Source organism: Centruroides vittatus, unplaced genomic scaffold (assembly GCF_030686945.1).
Source record: "Centruroides vittatus isolate TY-2023 unplaced genomic scaffold, ASM3068694v2 contig_5, whole genome shotgun sequence".
Taxonomy (NCBI): Eukaryota; Metazoa; Arthropoda; class Arachnida; order Scorpiones; family Buthidae; genus Centruroides; species Centruroides vittatus.
This window is the reverse complement of record NW_027122286.1, coordinates 2,521,736-2,541,106: the sequence shown is the minus strand read 5'-3', so window position 1 is coordinate 2,541,106 and position 19,371 is coordinate 2,521,736. Positions and strand designations below refer to the sequence as shown.

The window sequence follows — 19,371 nt, the reverse complement described above, 5'->3', positions numbered from 1 at the left end:
AATAATTTATTATATTTATCAGATAATTTAAATCTTAGCATATATTTTGAATTAGCTTCCACCTTCTAATATACTGGATTATCCAGGAACAGGTTATGTAACTCTGGGATTCAGCCTACAGATTGGGAAATGTTATGCATTATATATAATGGACATGTTTGAGAATGATACTAATACTGTAATAATCTTAAGAGAAAAAGGCCTCAACATGTTAGCTGCTTGTAAGATGAATACCATAAGAAGTACTACACAGGTTATAATAAAATATATGCTTCACTTTGTAGAGTGGAGTCTCTAGGCGCAGAAGATTAGGGCTCTCTACATAATTTTATATAATAAACTAATAACGTGTAGCTATTAGAATTATTTATAAATTATAATATAGGCTACAACTGTAACGGTAAAATTGCGTTTTTACTGGGGCACCTAGGAATATGCCTCACGTACAGTACCTAGTGAGTAATTCGGCACTTTATTTGGTCCAGATCCCAAACACAGATGGATCTTAAAGGCTTAGATCTTCTATGAGAAAAAATGTTAAAAAGTTTATTTTATTCATCAATGAAAAATCTGTCCTTATTTGCTTTATTGACTTTATTCGTGTATTTTTATGGCTTTCAGAGAGAGATAGGGCCTCACATTTGTAATTATTCCTGTCCAATTTCACTTCTCTCGAGTCTTAATTACGAGTAAAATTAATTGAATAATTATTATTTCATACGAATAAATGAAGCAAATAACGACCCTTGTAGATAGAACAATGTTATATTAACAATATCTCTATATTTGAATTTTTGTTATAAAAAATTAAATTTATATAAATTTCCATGATTTTAAACAAAAGTTTCATTTCTAGGGATACATTTTCTATGCAATATTCAAGAGTATAGTTCTATGAAAACTATGTTCTTGAGTATTGTATAGAAATTTATGAACGTATTTACGAGAAAATATCATATTTAAGTGAAATTTTCTCACAAATATGCTCTTTAATTTGTATTATTTTATGGAAAAATTTGAACCTGATTCTGGAAGAAAAAAATTTCAAAAAATAAATTTATTAGATTTATTTAAATTATAAGTTATATGATATAAATTTTTAAAAATTTCTGTAAATATACCATAAATAAAATTTATAAAATAATATGTGATTTATATATTTTTTGAATTATATCTGTGTAAATTTTCCATTGTCAATATCAATTCTTTAAAGTTATAGTCGGAATCTTAAATCAAAGTTATCCTTGGAAATTTTTATATTTCCCATAAATCACGTGTTTTCAATATTTAAAAAAAAATTCTTACGTAAACGTGACGTCAAAGAAAATATATTTTTAAATTTTTTTTATAAATGTGAATTAAAGTACATTTTATGAAATTTTTATATTACTTTTAATATAAATAAAAAATATATATAAAAAATTAATTTAATAATTAAAAACCAAAATTTAAAAATTATTAATTTTAACGGAATGACGTAAACTTCTTTTGGAATATTTTTCTAGAAAATTCTGTTTGTTGTAGAATTAATAAAAATTATCAAAAAATATATAAATTTCAAGTGAATTAATATATTTTTAACTCGTAGAAGTTGTAAAAAAATGCCAGTTTCTTAAATAAAAAAAGTTTTTATAATTTAAAAGTTAAAATGTTATAAAATTTAATAATTTATTGTTAATTAATGGCGCTGCAATCTTTGCGGTTGCTTAGTAACTCGATACGCTGTAGTATCAAGTTAAAAAGTATTTAATAAATAAAGCGAGATTTAATATTAAGATTGAGTTTCGAAATATCAAAAATTCATTTGATAAAGAATTAATAATTTTTAACATTAATACCATTAATGTTTAATGGCGCTACGATCAACGTATTGTTGCTTAGTAACGAAATTGTTTGTTGCTTAGTAACATGTGATGGTTACTAGGCAACAAACAATCTTGTTAGAAGCCTAACAACCTTCTGTTAATGGCCTTATATAGTGTGGTTCCATTTCGGAGAAGGATTTTCTCTGCGGTTTCTAAATTTCAATTACAACAAGAGTAAAAGCTAAAACAAATAGATGAAATACAGATTTAATCTACTTAATAGCCTTCTTAGATAGAAATTGAGAGGATAAAAGACATTTCAACTAAACTCAATTTTTAGGATATTCAAGTGTAAAATATTTAATATAGATTTATTTTCATTTCACTGTTATATTATTTAACTTTAACACTATGCATTTGTGAATGAAAATGGATTAAACAATCAAAAAGATTGAAGATATATATCATTAATTACATTTTAGCCTATTAAAAGTATATATTAACAATAATTTTTAGTTAAATTAGGCTACAAATTCTAATTACATGTGATATTATCACCGAATTTTAAGCCATAATTGTTGACTTTTATTATTATTTAATTTCCTTTTCTCGTCATTCGTGGCTGGATTTACACTTATCGTGGTCTTAAACTGTAACGTATAGAAGGCCCTTTTTCTTTAACTAAATAATCAGTTTAAAAGTATGAGGCCTGGTTATAGCTTCGTAGCGTGAAGCTTTATGCTTATGTATAAATGCGATCTTGCTTTCTTAAAACTTATTATGTATAATTTATAAACAAACTTTGTTTAAAATATTCATGCCATATACAATAAAATGTAAATATTAAAGTTACTATATTAGTTTTACTGTAAAGATGTGTATATATGGATTCCTGCATATAATAATTATACTGTATATAGAAGTACAATAAAGTAGAAATTTAATTGAATTATTATTTAAAATTTTAGTAATTTATATTAAAAATTATATTACTATATTTTTATTAATTATTTAATTTTATGGAAGGAAAGTTTGGTGTAAATAATTGCCATTAGAACCTGAGAGAGGTGGAACAAGACCGGGGAGAATTTAGATATTAATAAGCTCTGCTTAAGGCCTCACTTTCCGAAGCTCCATTTTAAAAGCCCCATGCTTACAAGGTGCTACTGAAGTTAAGATCTTTTAATTTTATTACTTGGTGAAAAGAATCTATTTATATATTATAGCGTAAAGCCACAAATCTAAATACGGCCTTAGATGAGGGCCATGCCAATTACAAATGAGAAACCTCAGTCTCCTCAAAAGCCATAAAATATGCGAATAAAATTAATAAAACGAATAAAAACATGGTATAATGGAATAATTTCTGGTAGTTTAATAGCTGGACATTTTTCAGTAAACATGTTTGTAACTGTTGCATTTATTTTATAAAATACGTTTCCATCAATTTCGTAAAAGAAAAACACTAATTGCCAAAAAGAAATTGTTCTAAAATCAATTTACTGTTCATACTCACAAATAAAGACTAAGCTGAAACACAAAAAATAAAATTTAATTCAATTAAATTATATAATTATATGAGATCCACCATAATTTTTTTTATCTAGAATAGATATCACGAAACACCAGCTACGTACTTAACGCATTTCTTCGTTTATAGTTATAATAATGCCCAATTTTAATCCATATTTTAAAAAATAATATATATTAAATATATAATTTGTATTACTAAATTCACATACAAAATAACATGTTAAATTAAATTTTTGAGAGATTAAGCATTTTAAGTTTTATTAAACTTTTTAATTGTTACATTAAATATAAAAATTAAATACATTTTTTGTTTTGTAAATATTTTAAATTTATTTTAGATTTAACATAAAATAAAAATTATTCTAAATAATATTTCAAACTTAAGCTAAACTTAAAGGAAAATCTAAAAACCCGCAACCGTGTGATATTTTATTTATTTCAGAGAGTTGAAATTATTGAATAAATTATTAAATTGAGAAATACAAGTAAATCTACGTTAAGAAAAGTTGAATATCTTGACAGTTTTAACATTTCACTTGATCGTGATTCAACAGAAAATAGTTTTAAAAATGTTATTTTATACTAAATTATATCTATTGCCGAAATAACCAACTTTATTTTTTAAACGTGACTATATAATTACAATTACACACAATTTAATTATTTATATAATTTCTAGTATTCTAGTGTTTATATAATTTATAGTCCTCAAGCCGATTGGGCACAATTTGGCACCACGCCTCAGGTTATAATCTCACAAAGATAGGAAATTTTCAATCTAAAAGGCAAATTGTTATCCTATTTTGTGACCAGGACCGTGGAAAATGATCGTGGATTCTGCTCAACCAAGAGCATCATCAAGTCAGAAGAAAGTATAAAGGAGTTAGGAGGCCCTATCTTCTAACGTGACACCCTCGATCTGTCTTATTTTTTCCCCTACTTTCCCTATAGGCTACTTAAAATGAAATAAATTGACTTTATAAGGTTTTATAATTTAAATTTTATTACACAGATTCCAGCCCGGGCCCCAATATAGACCAGCTTCGGACAGCATCCATGGTTCGCTTCCCTTTCATCGGCCCTACTAGTGAGAATTACAGTTTAGTTTTTGTTTAATTGTTGCTTGCTTTTAATGATGTTTTAATCGGGCTCCACATTTGCTAAGACCAGATCCAGACACACACCACACACACACACACACACACACATATATATATATACACATTTATAAACCCTACATAATTAATTTTTTATTTAATTAAGTTTATAATTATTATTAATTACAATAAAACTTTCCAATAGGACATTAAGCTACTTGGAGCATATCCTGGACACCTCTCTAAATAGGATTCTTTTAATTGGAGCCAGTACAATTAAGAGCGGTGAATTTGAACAATAAATGACATTTAAGCTTAATAAACTGTTTTAAAATATTTTGTATTAAGTATATTTGTCATTAAAAAGTAATTAAAATAGAAAACAGAAGTTGTTTTATATTTTGTTTGTAGTTTTCCTCTACCACTCTAATTGAACTGGATTTAAAACAGTGGTAGATTATCTTATTAATAAAGTATGCATTCTTTTGGAGCCTTCATGATAAAGGTGCATCACATAGAAGTAGAAATAGTTATACATTAAATTCAATTTATTAGTATTAAATAGAGCATTTAAAGAGACCCGAAATTGTTGCTTAGAATCTCTAGATCTGTTAATTCGCCACTGATATGTAGTGGCGCTCGTGGCGTCTAATATAGGGGTGCTGTCGCAAGAGGGCGCGCAGCACGCAACGGATAGAATCGTTATTATTTCGTATAATGTTTTGATTGACATGGCTTTGATTAGTTTTAAGTTAAAATTACAGTTTTTTTTATCAAAACATTATACGAAATGAAAACGATTCTACTATTGTTACGTGTCGCGCTTCCTCTTGCGACAGCACCCCTATATTAGGCGCTACAAGCCGCCACTGCTGATGATGAGTCATGATTAAATATTTTCTAGGACAGAAATATTTTCTTTCCAAATTCGACAAATCTGTAAAACTGCTAGGATTCAACTTATAACTGCATTAATTATATAATTATTTCGTTTTATTTCTATGTAAAAATATATTTTTCCTGTTCTGTTTTCTGCAGAAAAATACAGTTAAACTTCGATTTAACGCCATTGGCTCGCCTCTAAAATTGGTGCTAAATTGAGGTGACGCTAACCCGAAGGACGCAAACAATAAGATTTATATATAGGCCTACTAATGGCTTTACATGCAAATTTGAGTTTGGGGGTTTGAAAGTCACGTGACTTAGTGATAACACTGTCGTTTGCAATGCAAAATCTTATCTTCAGTAATTCACAGGTACTGAAGGGTTGTCTACTTAATATTTATAAGGAAAATCCGTTCATAAGTAGTTATTTGCGCTTTACGGGAGTGTTATTACTTAAAAAAGTGCTATATCGCGGTTTGACTGTATATTTATTTTACCGGAACAAAATCAATAAATATAATTTTAAGTTTTTCCCCGACCAGTTCTATAATTTTACCAACTTCGCTACTTCCATTACAATCTACAGACTTTATAATCACTTCAAACTCTTCAATCCTCACTAACTATAGAACTTTAGCCGTATGCTGGCATATACATAATATAATTTCTGATTTACTATTATATATAAGCTATAGTTTATTATGTACACATGCTTATAAATAAATAAATAATTTCAATTTTTTCTCACATTCAGAAAATATTTTTCTTAGCTGAATATTAAAGTGTTTTATATAATTATGATTTTTTCCTGGAAAAAATAAAATAAAATTTAATTATAAAATATCATTTTGAAACAAATTTTCCGTATATGACAATAGCGATAACATAAAATGCTACATTTTGATAAATTAACGTAATTTTCTAATGATTAAAGTCAATAATTATTTTTTATTACTTTAATTATATAAATTTATCATTTATTATTATAATAAATGTTTTACTATCTCATTATTTAGGCGCGAATATTGAAGCTTATATCAATGGCGAATTAGCATATCTGGAGGCCCTAAGTCCAATTTTGAAATTCTTTGAATGTTCTACTTAATAATTAGAATTTAATATAAATTATTTATGTGGGCTCAGGCCTCAAGCGAGTGTTTAATCTACTTACAAGTTAGAGTAATTCACCTCTGCTCTATATTTAGTTTATCTTTTAAAAAATAAACAAATAATTTTTATTATTTTTATAATATTTATTTTATTCAACCTTTCGTATAAATTTTCAAATAATTAAAAAATATATATATATTTATATACACTACTAACTACTCAACCAGTGAGTCGCCACCCCAGAAGGGATCGCGACTCCCTGGTTGAAGTGAGTCGCTATTCACACTCATTGTTGATGTAGTCTTCAATATTCTACGAAATAGCCTAGAAATGAAGGTTGAGGAGTATTGAATTATACAGATAATTCGATAAGATTTAAAGTTTTTATTTGTAATTTTTGTTATAACAAACTTTACGCGAGACACATGATCAAGCCCAGATTTACACACAATCTAAACAAGCTACAGTTTGAGGCATCACACTACGAAGCTACAGTATAAAGTCTGACCTTTTTAAGTCCATCATTATATGGTGAAAAATGAAAGGTCTGTTATATATCATGTTTAGGACCAAGAATAAATACAAATCCGGCCTTGCTTATGATAATTTTAAAGCATTCATTCTCATAATTACTTTTCATTGATTCTGAACATGTTTCTCTTAAGTGACTTATTTGGAATGCATGGTGAGTATATTAGGATTCTCATGAAACTAAAAATAACAAAAATTAATTAATTAAGTCAAATATAAACATTGGTAAATCGACGGATGTCGAGATAATTAATCTAAAAGATAATGTAGATTATCCGACGTATAATTAATAATAAATGAAAAAAAACACATTTAATCATCGAAACGCGCAAAAAAGAGGATTATATTTCAATATTTAATTTTGAATTCTTTTATAACCAATCGAGTTATACTGAAAGCAACGTCATTGAAGAGACCACGCCTTTTTTTACGGTATCCAATCATCTTTTATTTTACAAAAGTTTTATTACGTAAAATGAATAATTAATTAAATTTCGATAATTTGCGTTGGACACAAATCAAAATAAAAGTTAGAAATTTGTTTCAATTAATTTATTAAAGTTCTATAATTTAATTTAATTTAATAAACGATGAATATGCAGAACGTACTGTACGTTAATTCATTAAAATAATTTAATTCGAAATTAGTTTTACAATCTAAATACAGATGGCATAACGAGATGAATCGATTCTTTAATTAAATTGTAAAATAAATTTTAATTGATTTATTTATTTGTTTATTTATTTATTATCGTTGCTTTCTAATTTTATATAATTTTAAGAAATTTTTAAATTTTATTCTTTTCAATTTTGTACGTTAGATGCCACGATAATTCGTTAATTGGTTATTTAAAAATTTGAAAATTGATGACGTCACGTATCGATCTTCCAATCAAAGGTAATGAAATATTTAAAATTTTCGAATGCTCATCGATCGTATCTCTCTCTAATCATACCGTTTACATATATAATTTTTATAATCTATAAATTTTAAATACTTAAAAAGTAAATTATTGAATGGTATTAGAAGGAATTTTGAATCAATAATTAAAATTGTAATGATAAAAGGGATTTTCAAAAAATTTGAAATTCTATAAAGAATCAAACATTACCGAACGAATATTGAAATAAATTTTTAATTTTCAATCAAAATATAGAATAAGAATTATATTGTTTTCAATTATTTATAATATAATTTCATGATTTGTTGAAAATATTAAGGCAAATATATATATTTATATTTATTTATTTAAAATTTTAAAAGGCAGAAAATCATTGGTTAAAATTAAGTAAAATAATAATAATAATAATAATAAAATTGGTGGATTGATAATATTAAAAATTAACAATAAATTAAACAATGATATTATCATCAATTATTCAAAATGAAAAAATTAAATTATTCAAAATTTACAAAGAATTTCAACGAATCACGACTAAGATTTTTTCGTAATGATTATGACGTCAGGAATGATTTAAACTTTTAACTTATAATTATTATTTAAATTATTTTTTTAAATTAAATAATATTAATTCAATTTAGAAAATAAATTATTTAAAATATTTTAAATGAAATTTTAATAATTAAAATTAAATTGAATTAATTTTTAAAAAATTTTACTTTATTTTATTTGACATTTTTATAATTATTTCAAATTATTAAATATTTATTTGATTAATTTTTTAATTTAAGCTCGAATATTATCGAATAATTTGAACTCAATAAGAGTTGAAATCATCCAATAATGCTTGAGATAACGTATAGCTTAAGTTCCGTGTCACGTTGAAGCCATGAAAACTGTCAAAAGTAAATAAAGAAAAGAATAAAATGACAAAAAGCTGTAGCACTTTTTAATCACATTTGCAACAAACTATCGATAGAAAGAAATCACGTTTTCCTATACAGAAAATTAGGTGATGACATACCCACTTCACACTACCACGTACATCTTCATTATGTCATTTTTTAATGTGTCTTCACTTTTAAAGCATCCTTCTATCTACACATACACCCTATTCATTTTTAAAAAATTTTTTTAAACACTTCTGGGGTATGTTTCTATGTTGTTATCAATCTGTGAGTAGAAGTAATTAGAATAATATTTCATGATTATTTTTTTATCCTGTCAATATTTAGTACGTGCATGTATAGAAGGTTGAATATATACACATAAATATATGTGTTTTTTTCGTATTTTTATTTTTTTATGAGAATTTATTATTGTTTTTTCCTATCTTGTAAAGTTTTAATAAAATTTAGAGAAAAATGTTATTTGTAAATTGAAATATATATACAGGGTGGTCCAAAATTCCATAACCACTGTATAAGATTATTTGTATCTGTGCTATTGTGTGATTATTAATTATTATTTCTATTGTGAGATGCCCAAAAGTTGTTTAACCTTTGTAAAGACTACATTATCATCTTATTCAAATAATTTATTATTATAAACTACAAAAATTGCTTAAAATGATATCATTATTGTTCATTACACAAATTGCAACCCTTTTACAAATTAAATTATAATCCTTTGATAGATTATTCGAGTGACTCACACTGTTAACGATCGGAACTTTTAGGATGCCCCTTATATATGTATATTCAAAGAATACAAGGTGGTCCAAAGTCAGTAAACCGTGTGGTTGCTCGAATTATAAATTAAAGGATTTTAGATAATTTGTTAAAAGTTATAATTTGTGTAATAAAGAAGAAATGTCTCACTTTAGAGTTATTTAAAATTCTTTTGTTGATTACTCGACAAACTCACGCTATTAACTGACCACTGTTTAATATACAAATATTATAACTTATTATTAAATTAAACTAAAACTTCAAAAAATTTTTTTGATAATTTTGTCGAGCAATTCGCATGATTAACTGACTTTTAGGCATCTTGTATATAATTTGTCTCCTAAAAAGGTTATTTTAATTTGTTATTCTTTGTTTAAAGTGCATATAATTAGTTTTAAGGAAACTACATGTTGTTATAAATGCCTTGTTTATATTAAAATTGTTTAAAAATATATAAATATAATACAATTTTTAAAAATTATTACATTGTTTTAAATATGAGTTTTGTCCTTTTAAAAACTGATGACTTGAGGCACATGAAAGTTTAAAAAAATATTTTAGTATTTTGTTTTATCTATACTTAAGTTTAGTGCTTTAAAATTAATAGATGATATTTTTATCTGTTAGCTTTGATTAATTTTATTATTTTTTATATCGTTTTATTCAGTTTAATTGTAGAACAAAGTAAATAATATTAATAAATAATATAAAACACAATTAAACATTATTGCAGATCTTAATTTTATTAAATCAGGATCTACAATAATAAATAGATTTAAATTCTCCTTAAGCTCTTTAATATTCATAAAATTAATTATTTCTATAGACCTATATTAAAATCTTTCAATAAATCATTGCTTTTATATGCAGATTTAGAGCTTTATTATATCAATATATATATTGGCTATATACTATATAATCAGCTCTCAGCCATGCTAATCTCTTCTTTATGTACTACTACTACTACATATTGGATGTACTGTACATTATATAATAAGCTCTTAGTTATGTTAATCTTTTCTTTATGTAAACTTAGAACTGGTGTTTCTCAATATATTTTTGTAATATATAAGCTTATTTCAGCTTTCTCCATTGCTTTAAAAGAGTTTAATTGTTACAAAAAATCTAAATTGTTCTTAAAATGTTATAATTTATTTGAATGAATAATTAATAATTCGTACACAAATGTAAATAGGGTTTAAGCTATATTTTTATTTATTAAATTAATTATATTAACAGTTAATAGACGTATGTGTTATGTTTATAGATTTATAATAATTTCTAAAATAACTGTTTTTAATATTTTACTATTATCTTTATATTAATTTTCTTCATTTATATTTAATTAACAATATTAGATAAATTAAATGATAAAACTTAATCAACAATAACAGCAATAATAATAGTAATAATAATAATAACAACAACAATATTAAAACTAGTAAATTAAATAAATAAAATGAACCAAAATCAAATTAAGCAGAAATCAACTCGCATCGAAAAATCTCATCAGAAACTCAAAGTCCCAGATGTTATTTAGAGATGTAATTCTCATTAATTACACGTTGAACTAGCAGAGCGAAACATTTTTAATAGCACTAATTAATTAAAAAGGATGATAGTCATAAATATGTCCGCCTATATAATCATTCTTCAGCTACCTCTCCTCCTCCTCTTCTTCTTCTCCTTTTTTTTAAAACTTTTAATGAATACACACACACATATACATATATACTGTCAAATCTTTTTTCGCTAAATTCTTTTTGCTTTTTTTTATTTTTTAATTAAAACATTTTGTAAAAAAATCTACCTCCATATCCTGGGCGTCATAAAAGGGGGATAAGTAGTAAAAGTAAAAATTTCATTTCTGTTATTTTAATTCCGCTTTAGATGAAGGGATTAAAAATTAATTTTTGGTTTTAGAGTTTACGTGTAAACATTTTTGGGAAATGTTTAAAATATTTTTATATGGTTATTTTTTGTAAATTGTAAATTTGACTTTTAAACATTATCAGTGACAGTTTTAGATATTGGTTTTTGTCTAAGCGGCTTCAAACACGCACAAATACACGCTTCGATGTTACTTCAGTATCGAAAATCCATTACTAGCTAAGATCTAAGACCTTGTACAATATGAAATAAATATATAAGAAGCCTTGCAAATCTATTTTTACCTAGGGCCTTGGGCTTTTTGACACGGGCAAATATATGCTTGTAGATACATTTGCGCATATGTTTGTAGATATATTTGCTCGTAATCAAATTCTATTTAAGGTCCTAGTTCATACAACATCAAGTACAATGTGATACAAGCTTTATAACGTAAAAGAAACTTTGCAAATCTTTTCTTACTTATGGTCTCAAATACACTTAAATATATGCCGTCATTGCCAATCTTAGTATTGACAAGCATATAGGGCCTATTTGAGAAAGTCAAATTTAGTACTCAGAATCTAATACCGTCTAGTATCTTAGACTTTTCTTAGTAACAACTGTTATGAAATACGAGCTGTATATTGTATGAAAAGGGCCTCTTAAGTCCACAGTTGTTCGGACTTCCAAAATCTGAAACCACCACTGAAGATTACAAATAACATTTTCCAAGTTTCTCAATATTTTATTCTATAAAAACAATGCAAATAATTTTTGCAAACTTTTTGAGCAAATTTATTTATTAATTTTGAACAAATTTAGCCATTGAAACAAATAGATACAAAAGGTTTAAATCCAAGAAACAAACAGAAAGTTTTACAATTTTCATTTAAAGATTGTAAGGGAGCAAGTATTGATGCTGGCAAATTAGAAAATCAAACCCATTTTCTTGTAGCTTAAGGCATAATTTATTTGGTTTCTTTCTTTTATTTTTTTTGACTGGAGTTCAAGTTCAATTTCCCACAATGTCAATTTACTAACGTTCTTTTTCCTATTTATTCAGTTAGTTGAATTAATAATAATAATAAAAAATAAAGTAAAATATTTCAAAAACTTCGATTTAAGTATAGAAATAAATTTACCAAATTCAAATCTGACATTAAAATAAAAAATAATAATAAAATAAATCAAATCTCTTTTTCTAAAAAGCGTTCTTTTATCAGAAAAATTTCCGAAAAACTCTTTTAAATCAATCGAAACTTCTTTTCTTTTTTTTACGATCAAATAAATTACTCTTGCTTAAATAAGTCCACAATCTCGACGTTAAAAAGAATTTCGAAGAAATTTAAAAAAAGAAAGAAAAAAGAACGAAAGAAAGAAAGGAAAAGAAAAAATTATGCGCCTCCTTACGGCATAGAATAGAACTAAGTTGGATCTACCGAAAATTGAGAGGCATTACCTAAGTTCAGCCTTTGATGGAGAAGATGCATTCAACCGATTCGGACTTTATTATATCGATAAAAAATATACCTTCAATTTCCCCCTTCGCTCTTACTAAAAAGGGGATCTCCTTTTTTGTCTTTTCCTAGGAGAGGGGGCGCCAATGGGGGAAGGGGTCCTTTAGTCAGACTAAAAAGTGGAGCTTATCCGAATCAGTGATCCGTGGCCCTCGGATGTAATCTGAGAGTCGCTCAAACGAGAGTGGCCAATCGGGCGTGAGAACGGCCGTGACGTCATCCACCAAAAGGAAGAAGTAATGAAGGTAAAAGATTTCTTATATCCCTTATTTCTATTAAATGTAAATTAAGCATTAATATTTTAAAATAATTTCGTAATAATAATATATTTATTTTTTTTAAGAATATTATTACACGAATAATCGTAGTTTTTGAAATACATAATAATAATAATAATAATAATAATAATAATACCGTTTTTTTTAAATTTGAAAAACGTGACGTAGAAGTCAGAATGTTCGATGATTGGTCAGTCGATCACGATAGGTTTTATGAAATGATACGCGCTGATTGTTTCATCATTTGGTGATTCCTTACGCTTTATCGATCTTCTACGACGTTAAATTATTTAATTATAAGTGGATTTATTCTTATTTTAACTAGATTTATTCTCTTTTATTTGAAGAAAATATAATTTTAATGCAACTCCGCTACTTATGGAAGTGCGTGTCTCTCTCTCCCACTCTTTCTAGATGTTTTAAAACCGATATCGGGTTATATAATTTAATAAAAATGATAATAAAAACTCTATAGGATATCGAAAAAGTTATCGTAATTGGGTACACGCTGGAAAAGAAGAATGAAAATCTACAAAAATATTCTGATAATTTCGTCCCTGGTCGGCGCGCATTATACTCGAGTTTTACATATCCCGTAATGCATTTATTTAAGCGCTAAGCGTTACATTGACAGCTGGGATGAAGAGGGGAGGGAATAATAACCACCCCTATCGGTGGCAACCTTTAATTAACTTAGTTGTTGTAATCTTCGCTTAAGTGATAAATGGTTTAGTTGTAATTGGTCCGACCACTGAGACCAGTCACTTTTTCTTCTTCTTTTTTATTTTTACTTCCACTTACTGAGTTTTTTGTAAATTTTTTTAATTTTATCGACTTTTTTTCTATATATATTTTTAATTTTTTTTAATTCTGTTAATCGTTGTAACAATTGTTTAAGGCAGTTAAGAGTTAGAAGCGAAATTAGCCACAAAATTTATGATGTTGTAATTACAATTTTGCTGTTTTTTTTAATATTATTTTTCTTTGTTTTTATTAAAATGTTGTAAATATTGTTGAAATAAATGTAAATGTTTTCTTGTAGAGGGTTGTAAATTGTTCAAAATTTCTTATTCTACAGTAAGTGAGCTTATAACATTCATAAGGGTGGATTACCTGTTATAGGCCCATATCATAATTCTCTTTTATATTGGTATAAGAAGCTGAAGGGAAAATTTTAATTAAGTTATAGTATTTTTTCTTCTTTATTTTTTAAATTTTACTTTGGCATAATTATAATTTAGTCCTCAACTAATAATATTTTAATTTTTTTTTCTTTTTTAAACGTAGCCAATAAATTAATTATTTTATTATATATTTGTTGGAAATTCTAGAATATTTTATTTAAAATTATTTATTAATATGTAAAATAAATTATAATTTAAATTAATTAATATTTGAGATTTAATCGGTTGAATATTAATTTTTTAATGATCTATTTTCATATTTAATGTTAATTAAAATTGTATAAGGTATAAATTTATTTTAATTGTTATTCATTTTAATAATTAGAGCTTTATTAAGAGTGTTTCATGTTAGAAAAATTAGTAAGTTTATAGTTTTAAGCTGTAGAATGATGTTAAATTGTGTTTAAAATCCATAAATGCGATGATTAATATCTTGAATTTTATGCTAAGTATCTTTAGTAAATAACTCAAATAAATTTATGCTTTTGTTAAATATAATATAGGCCTACACATATTTTAAACTGAATTTAGGCATATAAATGTAACTAATCTTTTAAGAATTACAGTAGGTCTGTACTGTACAGTACTTGTAAAGAATGTGATTCTTCTATTCGTACTCTAGAATATATATAAATAAAGTAAATGTTCTGTTTAGAACGATTTCATCACCTCATGAGTTTGTCTTAATCCAAACGATCAATCACTGCCTTAAAAGGATCAGATAAACATGTCACTCACCAAATAATTTCTTAGAAAACTACGTTACATCGCTGTAGTTTCTCGGTGTGGCATCTAAAAATTATCTTTTTTTTCTTAAAGGTTTCAAAAATTTAAACCTTAACGTTTTTGCAGGAACAGTGTCTTAGTTATTGACTGTAGTATAAATTAAACTATTCTTATTGTAGACGTATAAATAGTCATATCTTGAAAATCTGAATGTTCAAAAAAATGGACAGTTTTTTTTAGACTTTTAAGCTTATTAATTAGTTATATCATTGGGATAGCTGACAAATTTTAATTTAAGAATATTTAATGGTATAAATATAGAATAATTAATCAAAATTGTTTAATGTATTCTGTCGAATCTAGAATATTGGTTGCAATTCTTACTCGAACCAATAATAAGAATTGCATATCAGAAAAAGAAAATGAAATATTTACTTTTTCATTAAACTAGATATTTAATATGTATTTTACAATTTATATTTTTTTGGAATATTTAATTATAACATATTTAGATATTTGTAATGTACTGTACACAATAATACATATATCTTCTAAAGTATGAGTAGATAAGTTCTTTACATGAACTGTCTCCTATAACATAAGCTTCTACTTTAATTTTTCAAAGTAAAGCATATTTAATCTATTTGGCTATAAATTTGAATATTTTATCTCAAAACTTTATAATTTTGGAGTGTTTTATCTACCCAAAAGAGTTTTTTAATCGTAGATTTGTCCTGGATTTTTTTTACTAATTATAATCTTAATTTTAATTTAAAATTTATATTTTGTTCGATTCTTATAAGCCTATTAATTATTATTTTTTATTCGTAAATATTGTAGGAAAAGTTATATAATTTAGATTCTAAATGTTTGTTTACTTTATAAATTAAATTAAAATAAATTTTAAAATGTATAAAATCAATATTTACATCGAATATTAATCAATTTAATTATCTTTTCATGTAAAAGTATTCATCACAGACCAATTTAAAAGAAATTGACGCTATAATTTTTCTTGATTTCATGAAATATTCTTGAATAAAATTAAAATATACTTTATTAGCATTTATAGTAAACATTTATTAAATTTTACATATAAAATAGCTAAAATATGTAAAAAAATCAATTAGGATTTAAAAAGAAATGTGAGTTACAAGATCTTAACTATAAATAAATCTACAAAGAATTCGTTCAAGTGTATAAAGCTAATTTTAAATAAATTTAAAAATATATATATTTATATAAGTTTAGCTACTGGTCTAAAATATTATTTATAAACTTTCTTTAAATATATTTTAAACTGTAATTTATTAGCACATCTGTTACTAGCGATAAATAGAAGTGAGTGCTTAAAGCAATTCACGAGTACCTTTCTGCATAGTATCTACATTATAATTGAACATAACTCTTCATCAATCCCCTATCAGCACTAATTGATGCTTTCAATTTGTTCAACATTAGATGAGATGTTAATTAGGATATACTATTACGACTTCATTAATCTGGATCGATTGGGCGGAGCTCATTAAACTAACTATAATGCACCATATATATTCATGCAATTATATATAACCTCATCTTCTATAGACCATGAAAAATTAGATATTTAATAATTTAATAAAATAAATGATTTATTTAACATAAAATATATACCTTTTTTCCCATATAATTTTATTAATTTAATCGAAAAAAAAGAAGAATTATAACTTTCATAAACAAGTTTAAATATCGAATTAATCAATTGGTAATCAAAAGATATTTAATTAAATGTAATTTATAACCAGATAACAGATTTGTTTTGTGGGTTTTGCCGATGCGAAAGAAAATTCCTCAAAGGACTTTCAAACTTATAATTAAAAGCAATCTGTCTAGTCTAATAACCGTGTAATTAATATGTGTATGTCTGCCTTGGGAGAGAAATGCTTCTATTGCCTTTTACTTGAAATCCCCCTTCTACCAATTTTATAAATTTTTCAAAAATTCTTATGATTTTCTCTCTCCTCTCCTTCTTAGAATTGTAAAATGTGCATTTGAAGTTCAACGAACTTACTGCTAAATGAATGCTATTTTTGATCATTGTTATTTAGAGAACACTAGAATAAATGCGTCTTATTGCTTGAAAAATATGTAAATGAACTATTCTGTATGTTTTCTTCCTTAAAATTTTTAATTTATTTTGCTGAAAAACTAGTCATTAAAAGATTACTCCCTTTTTAATTATACTTTAATTTTCTTAAGTCTTGAAAAGTCTTAAAAAGATTGAAACACGATTAAAGCATAATTATTGCATATTTAATGCTATATTTGTAATGTACTCAACGATTTCTTAAGTTTTAAGTTGGCAATTTCATTAACATTAACTTAAAATCACTTATTTTAAATATATTATTATGCATATTATTGCTTGTAAAATATGTAAATGAAGTATTTTATATGCATTATTTTAAAAAACAACAAGTTTTATTTGTAGAAAAATTAGTCATTAAAGTTATTCCCTTTTTAATTATGCTTTAATTCATTCTTAAGTCACAGAGAATCTTAAAAGTCTATTTTCTTAACACTTAAGAACGAATTAAAGAATAATTAGAACATAATGTGAGAAATATTTATGATACATTTTCAATCTATTCAATGAGAAGTTTTAAATTAGAAAATTTTATTAGAATTAAGTTAAAAATAAAATATTTTTGCATATTAGTTCACTGTCTCTTGCGCAATTTTTAATTATATAATTACATTTTTATATATTTTTTAAAACGTTTATAATAAAAATAAACTTAAAAATATCATCTAATTATAAATCTATTAATTAGATTTTGCTAATATAAGTTAATTTTTAATGTTTTGAATTAAGATCTATTTTGAAATTATTTAATTTAAGAAAATTAATTAGATGTGAAATTAATTTCTAAAAGCGAGGAAAAAATTCACATTTTGATTTTGGAGAAATGAAATGTAAAATTTCATATGTTAAAATTCAAATTTATGAACTATTCAATAAAATTTATGAAGTTTTCAATGGATATTATGGATTTCTCAATCGAAACATTATGAATATCTTAATGAAATTTATGGCATTCTCAATGGAATTTACAGAATCCTTAACGCAAATATTATGGAGTTCTCAATGGAAAAAGTACTTTTTAATAAAAGAATCAGTGTATCGAGGGACTAAAATAAGTAAAGCTTTACTTTATTTAGTAGATTTTTCCTTTAACGAAAATGAATTTCTGTCACGAAACGATCAAATAAAAGTTTAGTCACTCGCATGATGACTTCGATGAACTTTCCTCTAAGTTTCTATGTCTCTTATTAAATGCTATTATGCTATGAAATTGGATTATTATTTTAGATTTTATAGAATTTAGTGTCTATTCTAATGTAATTTTTTAAATTAAAACAGTTTTAGTACCAGATATCATTAATCATGCTCTTAAATACAAGACTCGATAGAGAAAAGACAAGTATTTTTTAAAGAAATTGAAAAGGATAGTGAATCAGGAATTAGGACTCAATATAAGGATTATGGATCACAGACCTCTTTGTGCTCGGAAGGCACCAAGAGGTGGACTCAATATAGGTTTGTAATGTAAGATTTAAATGTTTTAGTCTAAATCTTATTTAAGTATTTAGTTTAAAATAGTATTTTGAACATAGGATTTCATTAAAGTATTCAGTAAAAAAATTTATTATCTAATATCGCAGTATAATGTAGGACTTAAACTTTAAAACCTACATTCGAGATCACGTTTTAACGTAGGATTTAATATAATTCAATATATGCTTGTAATATATTAGCGTAACATTTAATATAGAAGCATAATTTAGGATTATATTATTACTTTAAGACTTAATATAAGACTGGTGTTATTTTGCATAGAATTTAATTGTGTAAAGTGCAGAAATCTGAAGCACTTCACCTAAAAGGTCCGTTCTGCATAATACAGGACTTTAATTTAGAATAAAAAGTCCTAGTTGAAACATAATATAATACAATGTAGGATTGTAGCTTAAAATATAATATACGAGCTTCACAATTAATATAGATAATGCTTAATTTAGAATCTATTACTATAAGAATAGCCTATAGAATTAATTTAAGATCTAATGTCTTATAAGAATTAATATAGGACTACATTAAAGGACTTCATGCAGATCTTAAATTTGTAATTTAGAGCCGTATATAAGGCCTATGGTTCCAATGTAGATTCTAATATAGGATTTAATATTAAACTTTATTATTAAATATATAATCAAAGAC

General features: G+C 25.1%; 1 long non-coding RNA gene across 1 annotated transcript; it reads left to right on the top strand.

The window, feature by feature from the left end:
* The first annotated feature begins 7,780 nt into the window (after positions 1-7,780).
* Positions 7,781-18,806, top strand: LOC136978179 (uncharacterized). The gene is made up of 3 exons (XR_010881188.1): positions 7,781-7,859; positions 12,995-13,167; positions 18,526-18,806. It is a non-coding gene; the product is annotated as an uncharacterized lncRNA (long non-coding RNA).
* Positions 18,807-19,371: the final 565 nt, after the last annotated feature.